Source organism: Capricornis sumatraensis, chromosome 14, assembly GCF_032405125.1.
Source record: "Capricornis sumatraensis isolate serow.1 chromosome 14, serow.2, whole genome shotgun sequence".
Lineage (NCBI taxonomy): Eukaryota > Metazoa > Chordata > Mammalia > Artiodactyla > Bovidae > Capricornis > Capricornis sumatraensis.
Window position 1 is genome coordinate 51,882,509 of NC_091082.1, and position 23,535 is coordinate 51,906,043.

Consider the following 23,535-nt stretch of genomic DNA (forward strand, 5'->3'; position numbering starts at 1 on the left):
GCGTAGCCAAAGCCAAAAAAGGGAAAACCAGCATTTGTGCACATTTTCATCTAGATCATCTGGGGAGATGACATGAGGGAGATTCTGGTAGAGACTGTAGGAAACTTAAAGACCCTCCATTGATCCCCCCACTAAGGTCTGTCCAAAAGCTGCAGAGAAATCAGTACCTCTCCCGCTTGTCAGAGAGGTACTGAGCCTGGCCTGGAGCTAATGTTTTTTCCTAAACTGTTCCACACACCTTCTCTGACATTGTGTTTGGAGCCAGAGAGCTTTGTCAGTTGCTGAGTACAGGAGAAAAACATTATCCAAATGGCACAACGGTGCCAAAGCCTGCATGTTGTGAATGCTTGGCTAATGCTGCTGAGTTTCTATAATAACCAGTTCATCCTCTAGGTCCAGGAAGCTGGGGAGAGATGTGGCTGGCCTGCTAATCCAGGTAGCTTCCAGAGCCCAGAAGGATCCTGCTGGGGCCACAGGAAGATAGAGGGGTCTCCTGCAATCCCCACAGCCAGGCCCCACTGGAAAGGGGATCTGAAAGCTTTTGAAGACTGGGCCCACTTCTTCTTCAGATTCTCACAAGTACAGGGGATTCCTGAAGGTCACCAGCAAATCTCAGCATTGGCAGATAAGGACAATGAGAGGAACCTGAGTCTCAGAGAGTGGGTCTGAGAAAAATGTAATTCACCATCCCCTACAGAGAAGCATCTCATCCATTCAGCAAAAACTTATTAAGCACCTGCTTTGGGTTGGACATGGGAACACGGCAGTGAATCGAAGTCCCAGCCTGGCCTTCCCAGTCTGACGGGGGAGATGGCCTTGTGAGCTAGGGGTATTAGGGTGTACAATATACAGGTGCCGGGAACCCAGAGGAGGGAGCACGTGGTCCACAGTCTCGGGGAGCAGGGGCAGCGTGGAGGTGGAGGAAGAGCTAGTTGGTTTACAACTCCATTTAAAGCACCATCAGGGGCTTTGGTGTGCTGTCATTTTCATGAGTCTGGCAAAGAGGGTTGGTGCCCCAGGTGGAAGGAGCCCCACGAACAGAAACACCGTTGTCGCAGAATTTCCCACACATCCCCCGATCCTACCAAATGGCATGGGTGATGACCAGAGCACAGAAGAGGGGACAGCAAGCTTCCTCATCCTCACGTCTCAGGCTCCCCGGCCCTGCACTCAGGATTCTACCTCTTTAGGTACTGTATTTCTGGGTTGTACAAAGCAAAGTCATCTCACTCCACAACTGGCCAACAGTGCTTTCTGGAAAGCTAGAGACTTTTTAAAAATCAAAGTATAGTTGGTTTACAATGTTGGGTTCATTTCTGCTGTACAACAAAGAGATTGGGTTATACGTATACATACACTCTTTTTCATATTCCTTTCCATTATGGAGTATCAAGGGATATTGAATATAGTTCCCCGGGTTATATAGTAGGACTTTGTTGTTTATTCACCGTGTGTATACTAGTTTGTACCTGCTAAACCCAAACTCCCACTGCAGCCCCCCCCCCACCCATTCCCCCTCCCTCTTGGCAACCACAAGTCTGTTCTCTATAAAGACATATTTATTGATATCATTAATTCATTGACTTTTCAAGGACCTTTATTCTTTCTAGGCCATGCTTGGATTTAGGGAATGGAAAGTATCTTCACTGACATTCAGCTGGGAACCAGACCCCTCTGTCTGCATTAAGGTGACTTCACTCTTTCCCTGTCTTTGCCTTTGTGCTCTCCAGAGTCTTCTGTCCAGGAAAATGGTTTAATCATTACAAGGAATTGCTGAAACACCCATAAACTCTTCAGTGGAAAGTGCCAATGGACAGTTTGCCTCCTAAGATTCTTTGAATCCCTTGAAATCTTGGCTTATTTTAAAATCCTTGTCTTACTGCTCCCCCAATCCTGGAAAGTTGTGTCATGATTCTTACCCAGTCCCAATCAAGTGTCCTCATTGAATGATTTGCCTGAAGCCACACTTCCAACTCGATAAATTCTGACCTTAACATGCCCTTTCAGAAGCCCTGGGGAAACTTTGCAAAGTGAGATTCCTCCTTACCTGGTAAGCAATAAACTTAACTTGCTCTTCCCAGCAGACTGTGTTGGTGATATTTGGGGAGCCAGTTTTCAACAGTTGCTTTTTGTGACAACCATCTGAGTTAGAAGCTGGAGAAGGAAATGGCAACCCACTCCAGTATTCTTGCCTAGAAAATCCCATGGATGGAGGAGCCTGGTGGACTATAGTCCATGGTGTTGCAAAGAGTCGGACACGACTGAGCGACTTCACTTCACTTCTGAATTAGAGGGGATTCCCAGGTGGTGCTAGTGGTAAAGAACCCACCTGCCAAGGCAGGAGACATAAGAGACGCAGGTTTGATTCCTAGGTTAGATCCCCTGGAGGTGGGCCTGGTATTTATTTGGGGGCTTTTCTGGTGGCTCAGCTGGTAAACAATCAGCCTGCAATGTGGGAGACCTGGGTTTGATCCCTGTGTTGGGAAGATCCCCTGGAGAAGGGAATGGCTACCCACTCCAGCATTCTGGCCTGGACAATTCCATGAACTAGTCCATGGGGTCACAAAGAGTCGGACCACATGGACTGACTTTCACTTTCACTTTCTGAGTTAGACGGGACAAGTGTTTCTCTCCCCATTTAACAGATAGGGAAGCTGAGGTACTGAAAATCAGAAAGTGTGTCCCAAGTAGGGGCAGCTCCAGAGCCCCAGTCTCAGGAGTTCATCTCCTGACAACAAGCATCAGCTAGTTCTCAGAAGAACAGTCATCACCAAGCCAAGAATGGTTCAAAGGTGCCCGAACCCAGATGACCATGGGCCTCGGTTAGGAAAGGCTAGGGCAGAACTCTGTAGAAATCAGACATACAGTAAAGATGGGTAGAAAACTCATTCAGGGGATTCCCCCAGCGTACAGGTGACCAGAACTAGGTGATAAGACTGAGAATAGGAGGGACTGCCATCGTGAGAAATCAAAGGACAAACACTTGGACCCAAGTACAAGAATGTTCAATGTTCATCCAAGCTCTGTTACTAACATCAAAAGGAGGCACCCCAGAATCCCCGGGGAGTCCAGTGGTTGAGGCTCTGTATTTTCACTGCCTAGGGTGCTGGTTCAAACCATGGTTAGGGAAGTAAGATCCCTTAAGCCTCTTGATGTGTTGTTCAATTGCTATGTCATGTCCAACTCTTTGTGACACTTAGCGACTGCAGCATGCCAGGCTTCCCTGTTCTTCACTAACTCTTGGAGTTTGCTAAAACTCATGTCCATTGAGTCAGTGATACCATCCAACCATCTCATTCTCTTCTCCTGCCCGCAATCTTTGCATCAGGTGCCCAAAGTATTGAAGCTTCAGCTTCAGCATCAGTCCTTCTTATGAATACTCAGAGTTGACTTCCTTTAGGATTGACTGGTTTGACTCCTTGCAGTATAAGGGACTTGCAAGAGTCTTCTCCAGCATCACAGTTTGAAAGCATTAATTCTTCAGCGCTCAGCCTTCTTCATGGTCCAACTCTTACATCTGTACATGACTACTGGAAAATCTGTAGCTTTGACTATATATACCTTTATCAGCAAAGTGATGTCTCTATTTTTTTAATACACTGTCTAGGTTTCTCATAGCTTTTCTTCCAAGGAGCAAGCATCTTTTAATTTCATGGCTTCAGTCACCATCCACAGTAAGTCACTCAGTGTGGCCAAAATAAAATAAAATGAGGAGACATCCAAATGATTCATCATCAGTAGACCGGAAACACAACGTTGGATTATTTCTACAATAGGGCCCTATTGTGTTGTAAAAATGAACGGGTTAGAACCATGCTCAATAATCTCAGGAGGCCAGAGGTAGGGGGCAGGAAGTGGGTGACAGAGTGAGAGGAAAACAGAGTGTGATTCCATTTCTGTGAAGTTCAAAGACATGTAAATGATACAATCTATTATGTAGGGATACAAGCAAGTGAGATAAAGCTTTAAAGAAGGGCAAAGTGTGTTAATCACTCAGTCATGTTTGACTCTTTGCAACCCCATGGACTGTAGCCTGCCAGGCTCCTCCTCTGTCCATGGAATTCTCCAGGCAAGAAGGGCAAGGGAACAAGACACACAGCTCAGAACCATGGGGTTCTCCCCAGGAGGGTGAGGCATGGATGGAATCAGAGAACCAGGAGTCTTTAAAGAGAGCCCCTCATTCTTCTTCTCCAGCAAGTGGTCATCTCGGTGTTCAGTGTATCTCAGTCACCCATAACTAAACTTATTTATTTATTTTTTATTTTATATTGGAGTACAATTGATTACGGAGAAGGCAATGACACCCCACTCCAGTACTCTTGCCTGGAAAATCCCATGGATGGAGGAGCTTGGAAGGCTGCAGTCCATGGGGTCGCTGAGGGTTGGACACGACTGAGTGACTTCACTTTCACTTTTCACTTTGATGCATTGGAGAAGGAAATGGCAACCCACTCTAGTGTTCTTGCCTGGAGAATCCCAGGGACAGGGTAGCTTGGTGGGCTGCCGTCTATGGGGTCGCACAGAGTCGGACACGACTGAAGTGACTTACCAGCAGCATAGTTGATTAACAATGTTGTGTTAGTTTCAGGTGTACAGCGGAGTGATTCAGTTATGTATATACATGTGTTTATCCTTTTTCAAATCATTTTCCCATTTAGATTATTACAGAGTATTGAGCAGAGTTTCCTGTGCTATATAGGAGGTCTCTTTTGGTTCTCTATAAATATTTAAATACAGCAAGCAGTGAATGCATGTCAATCCCATTCTCCCAATCTATCTTTCTCCACCACCGCCCCACCCCCACCCCCACCCCCACCCCCTCCCACACACACACTTCTCTCCTGGTAACCATAAGTTCATTCTGTAAGTCTGTGAGTCTGTTTCTATATTACAAACAAGCTCATTTCTATCATCTTTTTAAGATTCTGCGTATAACTGATGGTGTATATTTGTCGCTCTCTGTCTGACTTACTTCATTCAGTATGGTAATCTCCAGGTCCATCCATGTTGCTGCAGATAGCATTATTTCACTCTTTTTAATGGCTGAACAGTAGTCCATTGTTTATATGCACCACATTCTCTCTATCCATTTGTCTGTTGATGGACATGTAGGTTGTTTCCTTATCTTGTCTATTGTAAACAAACCTGCAATGAACATTGGGATGCATGTCTTTTGAAACCATGTTTGTCTCCAGATATATGCTCAAGAATAGGATTGCTGGGTCATACGATAGCTCTATTTTTAGTCTCTTAAGGACCTCCAGACACTTCTCCATAGTGGCTGCACCAATTTACATTCCCACTAACAGTGTAGGGAGAGTTCTTTCTCTCCACACCCTCTCCAGCATTTACTGTTTGTAGCATTATTGACCATTAAAACATCGTTTTGTGCCTAACCCCAAATTTAATCAAAATGAAGAAAAACAAGAGATGTGAGCTGTGCCTCTGTATCTGCCAACACCTTCCTCCTGCTCTTTCTTTTCAGGCCCCACCTCTGTCTACTTATCTGGGACATGATCAGACACAGTGGTTTTCAGGTATGGGCCTCCTGTGCCCTGGATCAACTCCCAGTGAACTGTTTTAATTTTTAATCATTTCTAATCCAATAATTTCATTTTAGGTATATTTTCTCTAGGGGCTTCTCAGGCAGCACAGTGGTAAAGAATCTCCCTGCCAGTGCGGGAGATGCAGGAGCCTTGAGTTCAATGCCTGGGTCAGGAAGATTCCCTTGGAGAAGGAAATGGCAACCCACCCCAGTATTTTTGCCTGGAAAATCTCATGGACAGAGGAACCTGGCGGGCTATAGTCCGTGGGATCGTAAAGATTTGGACACAACTTTGTGACTAAACCACGAAATATTTTCTGTATTTGGTGTTAGTCTTTTTTATACCCACAGTGTTTGAAAACTGAATTAAAAAATCACTAAAATCTTCCTCAGGAAGTCTGCTGCTGCCCAGTTCAGAGCCCTCAAAACACTTGGAGGGTCAGCAGGTCACAGAGGAGCTGAGGACAGTGTGAAACCCCGGCCCCTGTTGGCTGCACAATAGCTGCTCCCTGCAGGAGAAAAGCCCCCACCCTCCTCAGGGCCTTTGCTGGGGAAGGAATTCTGGGCTGAAGGCATCTAGTGGAAATACATGACCCAAACTTCCAACAAAAAGAAATTATTGCTTCCCTGTGGCTCAGTTGGTAAAGAATCTATCTGCAATCCAGGAGTCCTATGTTTGATCCCTGGGTTGGGAAGAGCCCCTGGAGAAGGGAAAGGCTATCCACTCCAGTATTCTGGCCTGGAGAATTCCATGGACTCTATAGTCCATGGGGTCGCAAAGAGTCAGACCTGACTGAGCCACTCACTTTTCATGATTCCTTATTCAGTTCAGTTCAGTCTCTCAGTCGTGTCCTACTGTTTGCAACCCCATGAACTGCAGCATGCCAGGCCTCCCTGTCTATCATCAACTCCCAGAGTTCACCCAAACCCAAGTCCATCGAGTCGGTGATGCCATCCAGCCATCTCATCCTCTGTCGTCCCCTTTTCCTCCTGCCCCCAATCCCTCCCAGCATCAGAGTCTTTTCCAATGAGTCAACTCTTCATATGAGGTGGCCAAAGTACTGGAGTTTCAGCTTTAGCATCATTCCTTCCAAAGAACACCCAGGACTGATCTCCTTTAGAATGGACTGGTTGGATCTCCTTGCAGTCTGTGGATTCCTTATTAGTGCTTATTAATATTTTAAGGACTTGCCTGGTGGTACAGTGGATAAGAATCCACCTGCTAATGCAGGGGACACTGGTTCGATCCCTGCTCTAGGAAGATTCCATATGCTACAGAAAACTAAAGACCATGCACCACAACTACTGAAGCCCATGAGCCTAGAGTCCATGCTCCGCAATGGGAGACGCCGCTGCAATGAGAAGTCCATGCACCGTAACTAGAGAGGGACCTCTCACAGCAACAAACACCTAGTGCAACCAAAAATCAATAAATAAGTTATAAAAATATTTTAATATTATGCATCATTCCACAAAAACAGACAATGATGTTTTGTTTGGCTTTGTTATCAAAATAACATCAGGAAAGTTGTGTGTGGGGGCAACTGGGGAACTGCTGACAATTCCACCTCCTAAATATTGTTTTCTAGACTTAGGTGTTTCTTGACTTCCTACTTTTGCATTCCAGTCCCCTGTAATGAAAAGGACATCTTTTTTGAGTGTTAGTTTAGAAGGTCTTGTAGGTCTTCATAGAACTGTTCAACTTCAGCTTCTTTGGTGTTACTGGTCAGGGCATAGACTTGAATTACCGTTATATTGAATGGTTTGCCTTGGAAACGAATAGATATCATTCTGTCATTTTTGAGATTGCATCCAAGTACTGCATTTTGGCCTCTTTCATTGACTATGATGGCTACTCCATTTCTTCTAAGGGATTCCTGCCCACAGTAGTAGATATAATGGTCATCTGAATTAAATTCACCCATTCCAGTCCATTTTAGTTCACTGATTCCTAGAATGTTGATGCTCACTCTTGTCATCTCCTGTTAGACCACTTCCAATTTGCCTTGATTCATGGACCTGACATTCCAGGTTCCTATGCAATATTACTCTTTACAGCATCAAATCTTGCTTATCACCAGTCCCATTCAAAACTGGGTGTTGTTTTTGCTTTGGCTCCATCGCTTCATTCTTTCTGGAGTTATTTCTCCACTGATCACCAGTAGCATATTGGGCACCTACTGACTTGGGGAGTTCATCTTTCAGTGTCCTATCTTTTTGCCTTTTCATACTGTTCATGGGGTTCTCAAGGCAAGAATACTGGAGTGGTTTGCCATTCCCTTCTCCAGTGGACCACATTCTGTCAGACCTCTCCACCATGACCTGTCCGACTTGGGTGGCCCCATACGGCGTGGCTTAGTTTCACTGAGTTAGACAAGGCTGTGGTCCATGTGATCAGATTGACTAGTTGTCCGTGACTTTAGTTTCTGTCTGCCTTCCTCCTGATTCCCTCTCTCATTACCTACCGTCTTACCTGGGTTTTTCTTACCTTGGATGCCAGGTCTCTCTTCACAGCTGCTCCAGCAAAGCACAGCCTCCGCTCCTCACCTTGAATGCTGGGGAGTTCCTCTTGGTCACCGCCCCTGACTTCCGGCCCAGGGTAGCTCCTCTCTGCCGCGCTCATGCGTTGTGGCAGCGTCATCTCAAACATTAGTAAAGTAATGCTTAAAATTCTCCAAGCCAGGCTTCAGCAATATGTGAATCATGAACACTGGTTTTAGAAAAGGCAGAGGAACCAGAGATCAAATTGCCAACATCTGCTGGATTATTGAAAAAGCAAGAGAGTTCCAGAAAAACATCTATTTCTGCTGTACTGACTATGCCAAAGCCTTTGACTATGTGGATCACAATAAACTGTGGAAAATTCTGAGAGAGATGGGAATACCAGACCACCTGACATGCCTCTTGAGAAATCTGTATGCAGGTCAGCAAGCAACAGTTAGAACTGGACATGGAACAACAGACTGATTCCAAATAGGAAAAGGAGTACGTCAAGGCTGTATATCGTCACCTTGCTTATTTAACTTCTATGCAGAGTACATCATGAGAAATGCTGGGCTGGAGGAAGCACAAGCTGGAATCAAGATTGCCAGGAGAAATATCAATAACCTCAGATATACAGATGACACCACCCCTATGGCAGAAAGTGAAGAAGATCTAAAGAGCCTCTTGATGAAAGTGAAAGACGAGAGTGAAAAAGTTGGCTTAAAGCTCAACATTCAGAAAACGAAGATCATGGCATCTGGTCCCATCACTTCATGGCAAATAGATGGGGAAACAATGGAAATGATGGCTGACTTTATTTTTCTGGGCTCCAAAATCACTGCAGATGGTGATTGCAGCAATGAAAGTAAAAGACGCTTACTCCTTGGAAGGAAAGTTATGACCAACCTAGACATCATATTAAAAAACAGAGACATTACTTTGCCAACAAAGGTCCATCTAGTCAAGGCTATGGTTTTTCCAGTGGTCATGTATGGACGTGAGAATTGGACTGTAAAGAAAGCTGAGCGCTGAAGAATTGATGCTTTTGACTGTGGTCTTGGAGAAGACTCTTGAGAGTCCCTTGGACTGCAAGGAGATCCAAACAGTCCATTCTAATGCGTGTTCATTGAAAGGACTGATGTTGAGGCTGAAACTCCAATACTTTGGCCACCTGATGCGAAGAGCTGACTCATTGGAAAAGACTCTGGTGCTGGGAAAGATTGAGGGCAGGAGGAAAAGGGGATGGCAGAGGATGAGATGGTTGGATGGCATCATCGACTTGATGGACATGGGTTTGGGTGGACTCCGGGAGTTGGTGATGGACAGGGAGCCCTGGTGTGCTGCGGTTCATGGGGTTGCAAAGAGTCAGACGTGACTGAGCGACTGAACTGAACTGAACTGAGACTTAGGTGGTATTTTGCCCAAAATACTCATTTGTTTTTGAGATTATAGGTTGGGAATACTTAATGATATGAAAAGATCTTCAGAGTATGTTTTTAAGTGTAAAAAAAAAATAAAAGTAAGCTACTTAATGTAAACTCATCTAACATTGTTCAAAACAGGTTAATGCCTGTCAAAGGCCAGTATCAAGTCCCTCCCACACATCCAGGGACTGAAAATGATTGAAGACAAGAAATCTATTCTCAGAAGAACCACATCCTATAGAGCCACAGCCAGCCTGGGTACAACTGGGGACCAAAATAGACATGAACCCACCCCCTCTTTCCTGCCCCTTGCCCTTTAACACTCAATGAAAAACTGAACCCCTAAGCCTTCAGGGCCAATACCATTCTATGCATCTGGCCCCTTTCCTCCTTTGGAAAGAGAATAAAAAGCTCTTTTTTTCCATCCTTGTTAATACCTCTGCAAATTCTTTCACAATCTAAGATTTTTGGTGAGCTGTATGGAAAATCGTCACTATCCAAATTCCTTTCACCTCAACCTCCAGCTCAGTCTGCTTCATCATCCAGCAAGACTCCACCAAACTGTAAGTTATTCCTTTGATGGGGTTTTCTTGGGAAAATAGTGGCAGAATCGAGGTGGCAAAAAGCCCAACATTGGATCTATCACCACCTAGGTTGGAATTTGGCCTCGGGGGACAACTCCTGTTCATCTTCCTCTTGTCCTTGATTCATCTTCTCACAATCAGGGCTACTCGACTCCAGGATGAACCCTTGTAGGAGATGCTCCTTCTGAACTCCAGGACTCCAATAATGGCCTCTGTCCTCAAAATTTTCTCTTTACTCTTCTTCCTAAGTTGTCATTATGGACAACTATCAATCTGCTGTGGTGAAAGACTCCCCCTTGGGATGTTTCCTCAAACATTGGAAAGATCTCAAATTAGATGACCTCAGACCCAAACAAATGGTCTTCTTCTACAACTTGGCTTGGCCTCGATATAAATTGGGTGACCAAGAGGTCTGGAGCAAGGATGGCTCTCTCAACTATGATGCTATTCTCCAGCTTGACCTTTGCTGTCGCTGCCTTGGCAAATGGTCTGAAATTCCTATGTCCAGGCCTTCTTTCGGCTCCCCCAAGACCCCAAAGTGTGGTCCTCTTGATGCACGCTATTATTAATGCCTATCTCACTTCCCCCCAAATGGCAACCTGCTCCAGAGGTCTTGCCTGGGAAATCCCATGGATGGAGGAGCCAGGCAAACTACAGTCCACGGGGTCGCAAAGAGCTGGACACGACTGAGCAACTCCACTTCACTCACTTCTCCCTTTCTCAGATCCTGAGCATCTCCCTACTTCCACTCCTGCCCTCCTTAAGTCCCCGCTTAGCCACATCCTCCTCCTCCCCTTCACCCCACTGAATCTCCTTCTTCAGGCCAGGACGCCCCTCCTGGACCCCCAGCACCCCTTCCTTCCCTACCACCAGCCTCTCCTCTGCTGGCCCCTAGTTCTCCTTCTCACCTTCATCACACTCTGTCTGGATGTTCCCTTCAGCCTTCTCTGGAGCCAGCAGCCCCTCAGTGGCCCTTACATGAAGTGGCTGGTTCTGAGGGAATCATTTGCATTTCTGTTCAAATGCAAAAAAGGAAATTTTCTGTGTCTGAGCCCTCCCTCACTGACCTCAAACTAGGTCATTTCTCAGAAGACCCTACCAAATTTACTAAAGAATTTGAATATCTTACTTTAAGACCTTTCTTGACTTGACTTACATATTATTTTCTCCACTTGCACAAATACCACAGAAAGACCTAGAATCTGGATTAAAGCTCAGGAATTTGGGGACTAACTTAATGGGCACCAACCCAGCGTTTATGCACCCAAACCCACAGCGCTCCCTAACAATGGCCCCAGCTGGAACTATCAGGCAGGATCCCAAGAAAGACATCGATAGGACCATATGCTTACTTGCTTCATTGAAGGCATGAAAAGGGCCACCAGCAAGGGCGTAAACAATGACAAAATTAAAGAAATGACTCAGGCCCAGAAGAAAACCCAGGTCTTTTCCTGTCATACCTTTCAGAGGCTTTATGCCTTTTCACCAATTTAGATTTAACCTCTGAAGAGGCAAGACAATCTTGGCAATGCATTTAATCTCCCAGTCAGCCCCTGATATCTGTCACAAACTCCAGAAATCAGAGACGGGCCCTCAGACTCCCCAGCCCAAACTCACCAACCTGGTCTTTTGGGGCTTTGATAACCAAGATGAGGATGGATGAGAGGAAAAGAGGGAGCAAGGCCCACAATGGTCTCAGGAGCAAATTGCCTCCACAATCAGAGGTGCCCTTTGAAGGGCATGGCAACCCACTCCAGTATTCTTGCCTGGAGAATCCCATGGACAGAAGAGGCTGGTGGGCTACAGTTCATGGGGTCACAGAGTCAGACACAAATGAGTGGCTGACTTTCAGAATCACACATACCTGAGTCCCCCTCAACCAACAAGGAAAACACCAGCTGGGCCCCAGTGCTGGCTCCTGCTTTAGCTGCAAACAAGGAGGCCCTGGAGTCAAGATTTTCCAGGAGAATGTACCTCGAGGACTGTGCCCCCTTTGTGAACTAACGGGGCACTGGAAGCAGGATTGCCCACTCCTTGATAAGAGGGAACAGAATCCCCTTCCAGAGCGAAGGAACCCTCCTGAAAGGATTCCTTCCATCCCCAGAAACCTTCAAGGACTTCTACAGTCTCCAGACTGACGGCCCTGACCTGGGACCTGGCACCTGGCTCCACAACATAAGATCAACGCGGCCGAGCCTCAGGTAACTCTATCCATAGCAGGTAAGAAAATCAATTTCTTAATCGGTACTGGAGAAGAGACATTAAGAGAACCTTCTCCTCGAATTTTTGGGCCCCTTGATTCCCTCACCAATCACCACCATTGGCGTAGAAGGCAAACCTCCTCCCATACTCCAAACCTCTGACTTACCATGCTCACTGGGAGATCAGATCTCTCATTCTTTCCTTGTCCTTCCCAATTGTCCCACCCCTCTCCTAGGCAGGGACCTTATTACCAAACCTGGGACTCAACTAATTCTCCAGCCACAAGCCTCCCTCCTCGGCATCTTAGGAGACTTTCCTGCTGATGCTCAGCTCTCCAATCTCCCACCAGAAATACAGATTCCCTCAGTGCTGTGGGACACTGATACCCTGGGAGGGTCTCTCACCTAATTTCGGTCACTATCACCATGAGGGACCCCTCTCTCACTTTCCCCACCACTCCCAGTATCCTATAAAACTGGAAGTTCTTTATTTTTCTTTCCTTTTTTTTTGGCTGTGCTGGGTCTTCTTTTTTTTTTTGAGATTTATTTATTGTTTCTTTTTGGTTGTGCTGGGTTTTCATTGCTGCATGCGGGCTTTTTCTAATTGTGGGGAGTGAGGGCTACTCTCTACTTGTAGTGCATGGGCATCTTATCGCGGTGGCTTTTCTTGTTGCAGAGCATGGGCTCTAGGGCACGTGGGCTTCAGTAGTTGTGACGCATAGGCTTAGTTGCCCCTCGGCATGTGGGATCTTAGTTCCTGGACCAGGGATTTAAGTCGCATTCTGTGCATTGGAAGGCAGATTCTTAACCACTGAACCACCAGGAAAGTATCCCCTGATGGGAAGTTCGTAGGGTACTCAAACCCCTCACTGCCATTAAAGCTTCTCTAAACCCCTCTTCTCCATTCCACTAACTTAGAATCAGCCCTTAAAGATTACCACGCTCTGTCTTATTTGCAAACAGGTAAATCCCCAAGGACCTCATCTAACCAACCCACCAATTAAGGGGACAGCTGCCAGGACTGGAGTGGCAATTAGATTTCACCCATATGCCCATTCATTAAAAATGAAATACCTGTTAACACTCACAGAGACTTTCTCTAGGTGGATTGACCTTCCCCACCACACCTGAAAGTGTTCTGAAGTAACTCGGGTTCTTCTTCAAGAAAATCCCTAGAATCATTCTTCCCACCTCTCTTCATTATGACAATGGCCCAGTTTTCACCTCTCAAACTACCCAAGAAGTGTCTCAAGTTTAGATATTAAATACACATTACATTACATGCAGCCTGGCATCCTCAATCTTAAAAAAAAAAAAAAAGAAAAGAAAAGGCTCATTCCTCCACACTTGCCTTGCAGCTTAATCAGAGCTGACTAGAACTCCTCCCCTAGGCCCTTTTCTGACTCCAGATTATTCTGAGGCCCCCTTATACCTCCATCCCTTTTTACTCATGTAAGTATGTCCAACTCCCTTTTCTGCCACAAAGCCACTTCCTCTGGACTCTTACCTTCCAGCCTTAAAACTAACTTGCAGTCTTTACAAATCCATGCTAATAAATACCTACCCCAACCTCAGGACTTGCCACTATCTACTTACAACCTGGGGACTGGATCCTGTTAAAGGACCTCCCCAGACACACCACACCCCTCCTACTCCCTTATTAGGGTCCATTTCAGGTACTGCCCACAACTCTGACAGCAGACAAGCTCTCAGGACACCCATCCTGGATCCATCTGCCAAGACTCAAGCCTACTGATCCCCAGTGGGCCCCTCAACACAGGCCCTCTATTGCTGTTAGCAGTTATCTGACACAAGACTACAGATTTACCAGAACCCAGGCCGCCAAAACTGTGAGCACAGCTCACAATTAATATGCTTGAATGGGCTCTCACACTCCTTACTTTCTTATTTCTCCTTTTGTACTTAATAATTTTTTGCCTAAACTCTCCCCTTCTTCATGGGGAGAGTACCATTCAACCCAAAACAACCCACATGGCCCCCGCACCAGGTAGGAACAGCTATATAACCCCATTCAGCAGGAAGAAGTTATAGAAAATATGACTGCCGCCACAATTCCTGATAAATGGGCCAACTGGGTTCCACATAAACTTAAGAGTAAGTTAATATTCAGAGAGCGGAAATGGAAACCCATCTAACATTATTCAAAATAGAGTAATGCCTGTCAAAGGCCAGTATCAAGTCTCTTCCAGACATCCAAGGACTGGAAAATGACTGAAGACAACAAATCTGTTCTCAAAAGAACCACATCCTCTAGAGGAACGGCCACCTGGATACAACTGGGGCCCAAAATAGACATGAACCCACCCCTTCGTTCCTGCTCCTTGCCCTTTAAAACTCAATAAAAGACAACCCCTCATTCTTCAGGGTCATGCAATGTCTCTGGCTCCTTTCTTGCCTTGGAAAGACACTAAAAAAACCTTTTTTTTTCTCCCTTGTTAATATTTTTGTGAATTCTTTCACAACCTGCATCAGCTCACCTAACATTTTACAGTATATTCAAAGAGATGTCCATTTGTAGGAGGAGGGAACCCCTATATAAATATGTAAGTGAGGGTCATATTCTTTGATGAATATGGCCTAAGAATTTCACTTCTAGGTTTACACCCAAAAGAAATGAAAAGATGTCCACACAAAAGCAAGAATGTGAATATCATACAAGCATTAATCATAATACCCCCCTAAAATAAATAACCCAAATGTCTACCAACTGTTAAATGGATAAATAACAAATGTGGCATATCCATAGAGTAGATTATTATTTTACAATGAAAAAGAAATTAAGTATTGACATATACTAAAACATGGATGAACTTTGAAAAGATAATAACAAATAAAAGAAGTTAGACATAAAATGTCACATATTATATGATGTCATGTGTACGAAACATCCAGAATGAGCAAATTTTGTCAGAGACAGAAAATAGAAAATAGGTTGCTTAGGGCTGGGGAGAATGGGAATTATCTACTACTGGGTTGGTTTCTTTTATTGAGGACAGTTCAGTGCAGTTCAGTTGCCCAGTTTTGTCCAACTCTTTGTGACCCCATGAACTACAGCACGCCAGGCATCCCTGTCCATCACCAACTCCCGGAGTCCAATCTATGTCCGTTGAGTGGGTGATGCCATCCAACCATCTCATCCTCTGTCGTCTCCTTCTCCTGCCCTCAATCTTTCCCAACATCAGAGTCTTTTCCAGTGAGTCAGCTCTTTGCATCCGGTGGCCAAAGTATTGGAGTTTCAGCCTCAACATCAGTCCTTCCAATGAACACCCAGGACTGATCTCTTTTAGGATGGACTGGTTGGATCTCCTTGGAGTCCAAGGGACTCTCAAGAGTTTTCTCCAACACCACAGTTCAAAAGCATCAATTCTTCAGCACTCAGCTTTCTTTATAGTCCAATTCTCATATCCATACATGACCACTGGAAAAACCATAGCCTTGACTAGATGGACCTTTGTTGACAAAGTAATAAATATTCTAAAATTTAGATTATGGTAGTGACTGCAAATACTTTTGTTGTTCAGTCGCTAAGTCATGTCTAACTCTTTGTGACCACATGGACTGTAGCATGCTAGGTTCCCCGTCCTTTGCTGTCTCCCGGACCTTGCCTAAACTCATGTCCATTGAGTTGTTGATGCCATCCAGCCATCTCATACTGTGTCAATCCCTTCTCCTCCTGCCTTCAATCCTTCCCAGTGTCAGGGTCTTTTCCGGTGTATCAGCTCAATGCATCAGGTGGCCAATGTATTGAAGCTTCAGCTTCAGCATCGGTCCTTCCAATGAATGTTCAAGGTTGATTTCCTTTAGGATTGACTAGTTTGACCTCCTTGCTCTCCAAGGGTCTTCTTCAGCACCACAAGTCAAAAACATCAGTTCTCTAGCACTCAGCCTTTTTTTACAGTACAACTCTCATATCTGTACGGGACTACTGGAAAAATCAAAGCTTTGACTATATGGGCCTTTGTTGGCAAAGTGATGTCTCTGCTTTTTAGTATGCTGTCTAGGTCTGTCATAGCTTTCCTTCCAAGGAGCAAGCATCTTTTAATTTTGTGTCTGCAGTTACCATCCACAGTGATTTGGGGCTATAAGTGGGTGAATTCTCTATTTTATTTATTTTTTAATTGGAGGATAACTGTTTTACAATTCTGTGCTCACCTCTGCTGTACAACAGTACAAATCAGCCGTAATTACACATATATCCTCTCCCTCCTGAGCCTCCCTCTCCTCTCCCACCCTACCCCTCTAGGTCATCACAGAGCACCAGACTGGGCTCCCTGCACTACACAGCAGCCTCCTATCAGCCATCTATTTCACACATGATAGTATATATATATATCAATACTACTTTCTGAATTCAACCTACCCTCTCCTTCCCGGGCTGTGTCCACAAGTCCGTTCTCTATGTCTGTATGTTTTCTGCAAAGAGGTTCATCAGTACCATTTTTCCAGATCCCATATACATGTGTTAATTTGTCTTTCTCTTTCTGACTTAGTTCACTCTGCATAACAGGCTCTAGGTTCATCCACATCTCTAGAACAGACTCAAAATCATTCTTTTTTATGGCTGAGTCATAGTCCATTGTATGTATGGACCACAATTCACCCGTGGTGGACATCTAGGTTGCTTCCTTGTCATGGCTATTGTAAATAGTGCTGCAGTGACCACTGGGGTACATGCATCTTGTTCAGTTATGGTTTTCTCAGGGTATATGCCCAGCAGTGGGATTGCTGGGTCATATGGTAGTTTTTTAAAGAAACCTCCACACTGTTCTCCATAATGGCTGCATCGATTTGCATTCCCACCTGCAGTGTCGAGGGTCTCCCTTTTCTCCACACCATCCTCTCCAGCATTTATTGTTTGTAGACTTTTAAAAATACATTTATTTAGTTAGTTGTGGCATGTGGGACCTGGTTTCCTGACCAGGGATTGAACCCAGGCTACCCGCACTGGGAGTGCAAGTCTTAACCACCAGACTACCAGGGAACTCCCTGTCTATAGATTTTTTTGATGATGGCCATTCTGGTTGGTGTGAGGTAATACCTCATTATAGTTTTCGTTTGCATTTCTCTAATCATGAGTGATGTTGAGCATCTTTTCATGTGTTTATTGGCCATCTGTATGTCTTCTTTGGAGAAATGGATGAATTCTCTATTATGCAAATTCTACCTCAATAAAGTTGCTAAGAAAAAAAACCATCACAAATTGTTAATAGGATGATGTGTGGGTGTAATTTGCTTCTTTCACTTGTCTATATTTTCTGAATTTCTGATTGCTTTTTAAAAGGAAAAGGGCTATAATTAGAAGGTTGTTTCACAGTGACTATGCACATTAATATTCTTGCTTTGTTTCTTTTGTCCTGATTATGGTTCACAACCTTCAGACTGCTTTCAGAAAACAAAACGATTTTTTCTTTCACGTGATACCAGTCAATAAACATTTGTTAAGGTCTTATTGGGTCTTACCATACACTCTGAAAAAAGTGAAAATGTTAGTCATTCATGCCCAACTCTTTGTAACACCATGGACTATAGCCTACCAGGCTCCTCTGTTGATGGAATTCTGCAGGCAAGAATAATGGAATGGATAGCCATTCCCTTTCCCGGGGGATTGTCCCAACCCAGGGATAGAACCCGTGTCTCCTGAGTCTCCTGCATTGCAGGCAGATTCTTTACCTGCTGAACTATCAGGAAAGACTTTTCATCTCACAGACTAGCAAAAAATAAAATACTGGCATTACCAAATGTTGGGAAATATGAACTCTCTTTTGATGACAGTGAAGTCATGGAAATTGATATGGTTGTTGCTGGCCAAAATTTTGGCTTTCTCTGCCCATCAAAGCCAAATAAAAAATATCAAGAGTGTGATGAGGAACAAAGGTGTTAGGCTCTTTCTTTCTTTCTCTGGGCTTGTTTCAGTGACAGTCACAGGCTGGCGTCAGTAACCCAGTAATTGAGTCTGGCAGTTTGGTGGCCCTGTGGAACTTCCTTCTGATGTGTAACTACAAGGGGAAGGGTGTTGTGAGGGTAAACCCCAGATACAGGATGTATTTAGCATAGAGTCAAAGGATAACAGGTTCGAAGTGTAGCTCCTGCAGAGTTATGGGGCAGAAAAGCAAACTTATTTACAGACATTCAGAGTTAGGAGCAGTTAAAGCAAAAAAACTAGGAATGTTCAGGCCTTCTCACTGTTCTCTTTATCTCCTTTATTCCCAGGAAAAGAAAAGGAAAAAAGAACTCATCTGTCTTCTTTTTCCTCTTCACTGCAACATGGTCACCTGAGCAATGTCTGTGAAAATGTTATATATTTGGACCAATTGACTCAGCAGTTCAAATTCTAGAAATCTGCTGTACAGAAACACCTGGGCATGCAGGAGGTTTGTTGCAGCCTTACCATAAGAATGAAAATGTGGGAACAACATCACTGTCCATTGTCAGCACACTAATTAAATCCTGAGTGACATTTAAACTGTGATATTCAGGGCAGCCTTCAGAAGAGCAAGGACAGATGAACTGCAGAGGTATTCCTCTGAAGACAGGAATGATACATGGGGGGTGTGGGGAAGACAGCAAATTCCAGAACGTGTCTACCATTATTCTGTTTTCATTTTTTTTTAAGTAGGCAACCACCTCTGTATGAATATGAATATGTTTCTTGAAACATGCATAGAAAAAAATATCTGAAGGGTCACACACCAGACTTTTAACAGTGGGAAGAAAAATAGGAAGGAAAAGGAAGGAGTATATTTCTGTTTTGAAATTTTTTATAACCAGCATAGAGTATTTCTGTTATTTTAAAAAGCAAGTGTCTGGGACTTCCCTGCTGATCCACTGGTTGAGAGTCTGCCCGCCAATGCAGGGGACACAGGTTTGAGCCCTGGTCTGGGAAGATTCCACTTGCTATGGGGCAACAAAAAACCCATGGTGCCGCAACTACTGAAGCCCACACACCCTAGAGGCTGTGCTCAGCAACAAGAGAAGCCACAGCAGTGAGAAGCCCTCACATTGCTGCTAGGGAGTAGCCCCTGCTCACAACAACTAGAGAAACCCTCACAGAAACAAAGACCCAGTGCAGCTAAACATAAATACATTTGAAATAATAATTTTTTAAAAAGTAGTAAGACACTCAATTGCTTCTTTTCTGCCCTTAAAAAAAGAAACTGGGAGCATCTTTAAAAATATAAACTGCTAGAATTTTGTATTGAGAATTGTCATATGGATCACATAACATACTACTCATACACATGCTGCCCACCCCCAGCACTTCCTTTCCCCCTGAGAACTGTTCAGTGATCTCTGTAGCTTTTACCATCAACTGATCATCTATGTATTTACAGGTGTATTTATTTCTGCACCAGAGTATAAGCAACCTGAGGGCCAAAACTTTGCCCTCTGGCAGACAGTTTTGTTTTCTGTTCTAACTCCAATTCCTGGTGTATAGCAGGACCTCAGTAAATATTCGTTGAATGAACCTTGACCTGCAGAAGAAGGGCAAGGTAACTTCAGGGTATGCAGCTTGCATATTTCATCACAAATCAGAAATTAAAGGATTTGTTACCCCAGCAATGACATTGTCAGGAAAGAAAACTTTACTCTCGTGTTCCGTGACTGTGTGTGTGAAAGGTGCTCAGCTGTGTCCACTTTTTGCAACCCCATGGCTTGTAGCCTGCCAGGTTCCTCTGTCCATGGAATTCTCCAGGCAAGAATACTGGAGTGGGTTGCCATTTCCGTCTCCAGGGGATCTTCCTGACCCGGGGACTGAAGTCAGGCTCCTGCATCTCCTGCACTGGCAGGCAGATTCTTTCATGTCTGAGCCACTAGTTCTGTAATTGGTGGTGGTGGTGGTTTAGTCACTAAGTCATGTCCGATTCTTTCGACCCCATGGACAGAGGAGCCTGGCAGGCTACACAGTCCATGGGATTCTCCAGGCAAGAATGCTGGAGTGGGTCCTGCAAATTAAAACTGACAAACAACAGATTAGCAAGAAAAAAAGGTTTTTATTCCCATATATAGGGGAATTTGCAAAAAAACGTAACTCAAAGTGATTAGCGCTGGGGGCTTATATACCATCTTAATAGGGAAAGAGAAGGGAGGGAAGGGAGAGTAGATGGAATATATGACAGTTTTATGACAATGTCTGTTTATGAGAGTTGACCGTCCCTGGTTAACCCTAAGGAGAGAATTTATGAAAAACTGAGTTATTTGGGGGAGGTTCTGCTTTGGGACAGATAAGAGAGTTCAGAAGAAAAAAAAATCCTGTTCTCAAATGCCTTCAGCTCAAAATAATTCTCATGCCGCAGTGGTTTATAGTGGACTCCTTCAACATTTAATTTCGCATCACAGCTGTGTATGCTTTTGTCCTCTCAGCCAGCTCAGGGGCCCTGAAGGGAGGAACCATATCTGACACATCTTAGAATCCCCAGCAGTGAGCTAGTAGGTGGAAGGTTATTTAATAAACATCACTGCATGAGAAGCTTTTCTGAATAGCTCATCTGTAAGGCAAGCAAGAAAGGGGTGCTCTCTTCCCTACCTACATCTAAGAACAACCTAAAATTCTGAATATACATGTAAATGTACTTCTTTACTGGGCAAGAATCCCAAATTCAAAAGGGGTATAAAACCCTCCCTCAAAAGGTAAAAAATACCAGTTTGGCTGGTAGTGTCAACTAAAAAACTATGCGCAACACAAAAGTTGAGTTAGGTTTTATTCGGTGGGAATGTTAGGACTCCAGCCTAGAGGCAGTATCTCTGGTGACTCCGAAGAGGCAGGGGAGGTGCCAGTCCATATGCAAGTTTGCAACAAGGAGCAGGTAATCTGAATATTAAAAGATTATTGTTAATTAAGAGAAAACTAAATCTCTCATGTGAAGAGATTTAGCAATCTTTTATGAATGGGAAGATGCAAGCATCTGGGCTTGCTGAAATCATTTCTTTCATATGCATGTAGCTATCTGGAGCCAATCCTATTTCCTTTATTGTTCACATATTAATTCCTTATTAACCTTAAGAGATGGCAAAAGTAGCCTATGGCCACCTCTGACAACCCCCTAGCTCTTCAGCACTTCCCAGGGAGGAAGTAGCTGATGGCTTGCAAATAGCTGGCTTTGTTTCACCTGGGCTCAGAAATTTGCATTTGGAAAAGCCTTTTACTGGTAGGGCAGAAAATATTTCATTTCACGGTAGAAATTGATGTTTTTTCTTTCCCCTTTTGGCTATATTCCTCCAGCATATTTATTATAGATTCTGACCCAAAGCATTGCTGCAAATCAAATAAGCAGGGGGTTAATTCTTCCTGCTAAGAAGGGGGACCCCTCCCTACCTCCTTCCATAAGATGCTGTGCTAAGCTCCTGACTGTTTTTCAAGGGAGTAAAATGCCAGAATCAAAGACTTTGCTGTACACTTAGAGCTATACACACTCTACACCCAACACACATGCAGCACTTGCCTGGCACAGGCAAGGGCTGGGAGCCAGGACAACCCACGTGAGAGACCTCGCCTCCTCCTTCCAAGGACATCTCCTGAGAAGCTGAGAGAAGAGGAGAGAAAATGAATGGGTTCTTTCAGAGGGTGTGGAGAGCTTCGCGGCTCATGTAACAGAATTCCTGAGCTTAAAGTGGAAAACTATGATGACCTGAGGTGAGAGAATAGTGACAGTTTACAGAACTCATAGAAAAGTTAATTCATTTGTTCCAGTGATACAGATATGCCAAGACAGAATTAATCAGGGTGACTTTGGAAGTGGATGGGGCCATGGACCTCTTCAGGAATTTAAAGCAGAAGCCTTAGCCACAGGAAATATGCACAGCAACCTCACATTTGTACACAGTTTGGGGCATTCCTTGGACCTCTGACAGCTCGTTCATGGGACTCTTGCCCAGATTAAGAAACTGTGCTTTGCAGTAAATGGGACATAGTATATTGACTCTTCTGAGGAGTAAGAATAAATTAAACTCATAGTACAAGAAGCACTGCCAAGACATAAGCCCCTGTCTGTGGAGCTGGTATCTATGGTCTGGCAGGAGTAAAACTCTGTCCAGTGTAAACCCAAAGACACCATTAAGATGGAACCAAGAGACACCCCTGGCATTGCATTAGCAAGACCCGGGACCAGGTCCAGCGGGGTGGACTTTAATTGAAAACAGAAGCATCTTTGTCTTTGCTGAATCATCTTTGTCTTTCCTGGATTCAAAAAGCTGTTTGCAATGAATGGAATGAGAGGCAGGAGACTGGAATGTTAATTCTCAGCCTTGGTTTTCTTGGTGTTTTTTTTTAAACTTTTTTTTAATGGTTTTTATGTTGTTGAGTTTTATATATATATAAAATGCATATAAAACACATACATATATATATATAGAGAGAGAGAGATCAGCCTTGGGGTTTATGTTTATCTTTTCTTTTTGTCATGTGAGTGTATGTTCCTCAATTTTTTGTCTCGTCACAACAAAGGTTTGGAGAGACGGACATTAAAGCCCCCTCGGCGAGTCACAGCTCTCAGGTCTTGGATAGACTGTGTTACAGCTCTCAGGTCTCGAATGGACCATGCTATAGCTCTTAGACAAGTCCATGTTACAGCTCAGTGTTACAGCTCTATTTTATTTAGAAGATAGCAGGAAAATCCATCTTTGAGGCGTGAGGGCACGTCGACCTAAAAACGTGAGGAGAAGAGCGCCCCAGCACACGGGAGAGAAAGAGAGCTAGCTTTGGCTCCTCTATTTATACGTTTATCTCTCCCTGGGCCTGTCCTATGTAAATTGGGCCAGCCAGGAGTGTCGTTTGTTTTACCTGAGGTCCTCACCCTGGTCCTCGGACCTTCTTTTGTTTCATTTTCGCGGGCTTTCCCCTTCCTTGTCTTGTAGCCGCCGCCATTTTGGACTCCTTTTCCCTGTTCTATCTACCTAACTTTTTTTTTTTAAGCTCAAAGTAAGTTTCACAGATGATTCACCTTAAGCATATATATATATATTTGCATACTATGGAACAAGTGCAGACCCCAGACTCTCCCCAAACAGCTCCCAGTGGCAGGAACTGCATGTTGTTTTGGAATAAGATTCTATTTTGCTGTGATTCATGGGGTCGCAAAGAGTCAGACACGACTGATCGACTGAACTGAAGTGAACTGAAATGAAGCACTTGCCTTAGGCAAAAAATGTAAGAGTGCCAAGAACCTCAGAAATCAAGAGAGTTCATATTTTGAAACATCAACACCAAAAATCCACAATGAGCAAAATATCAAAATTTTAAATAAGAACTTGAGGCAAGAGGAAATATGTATAGCCCCCAT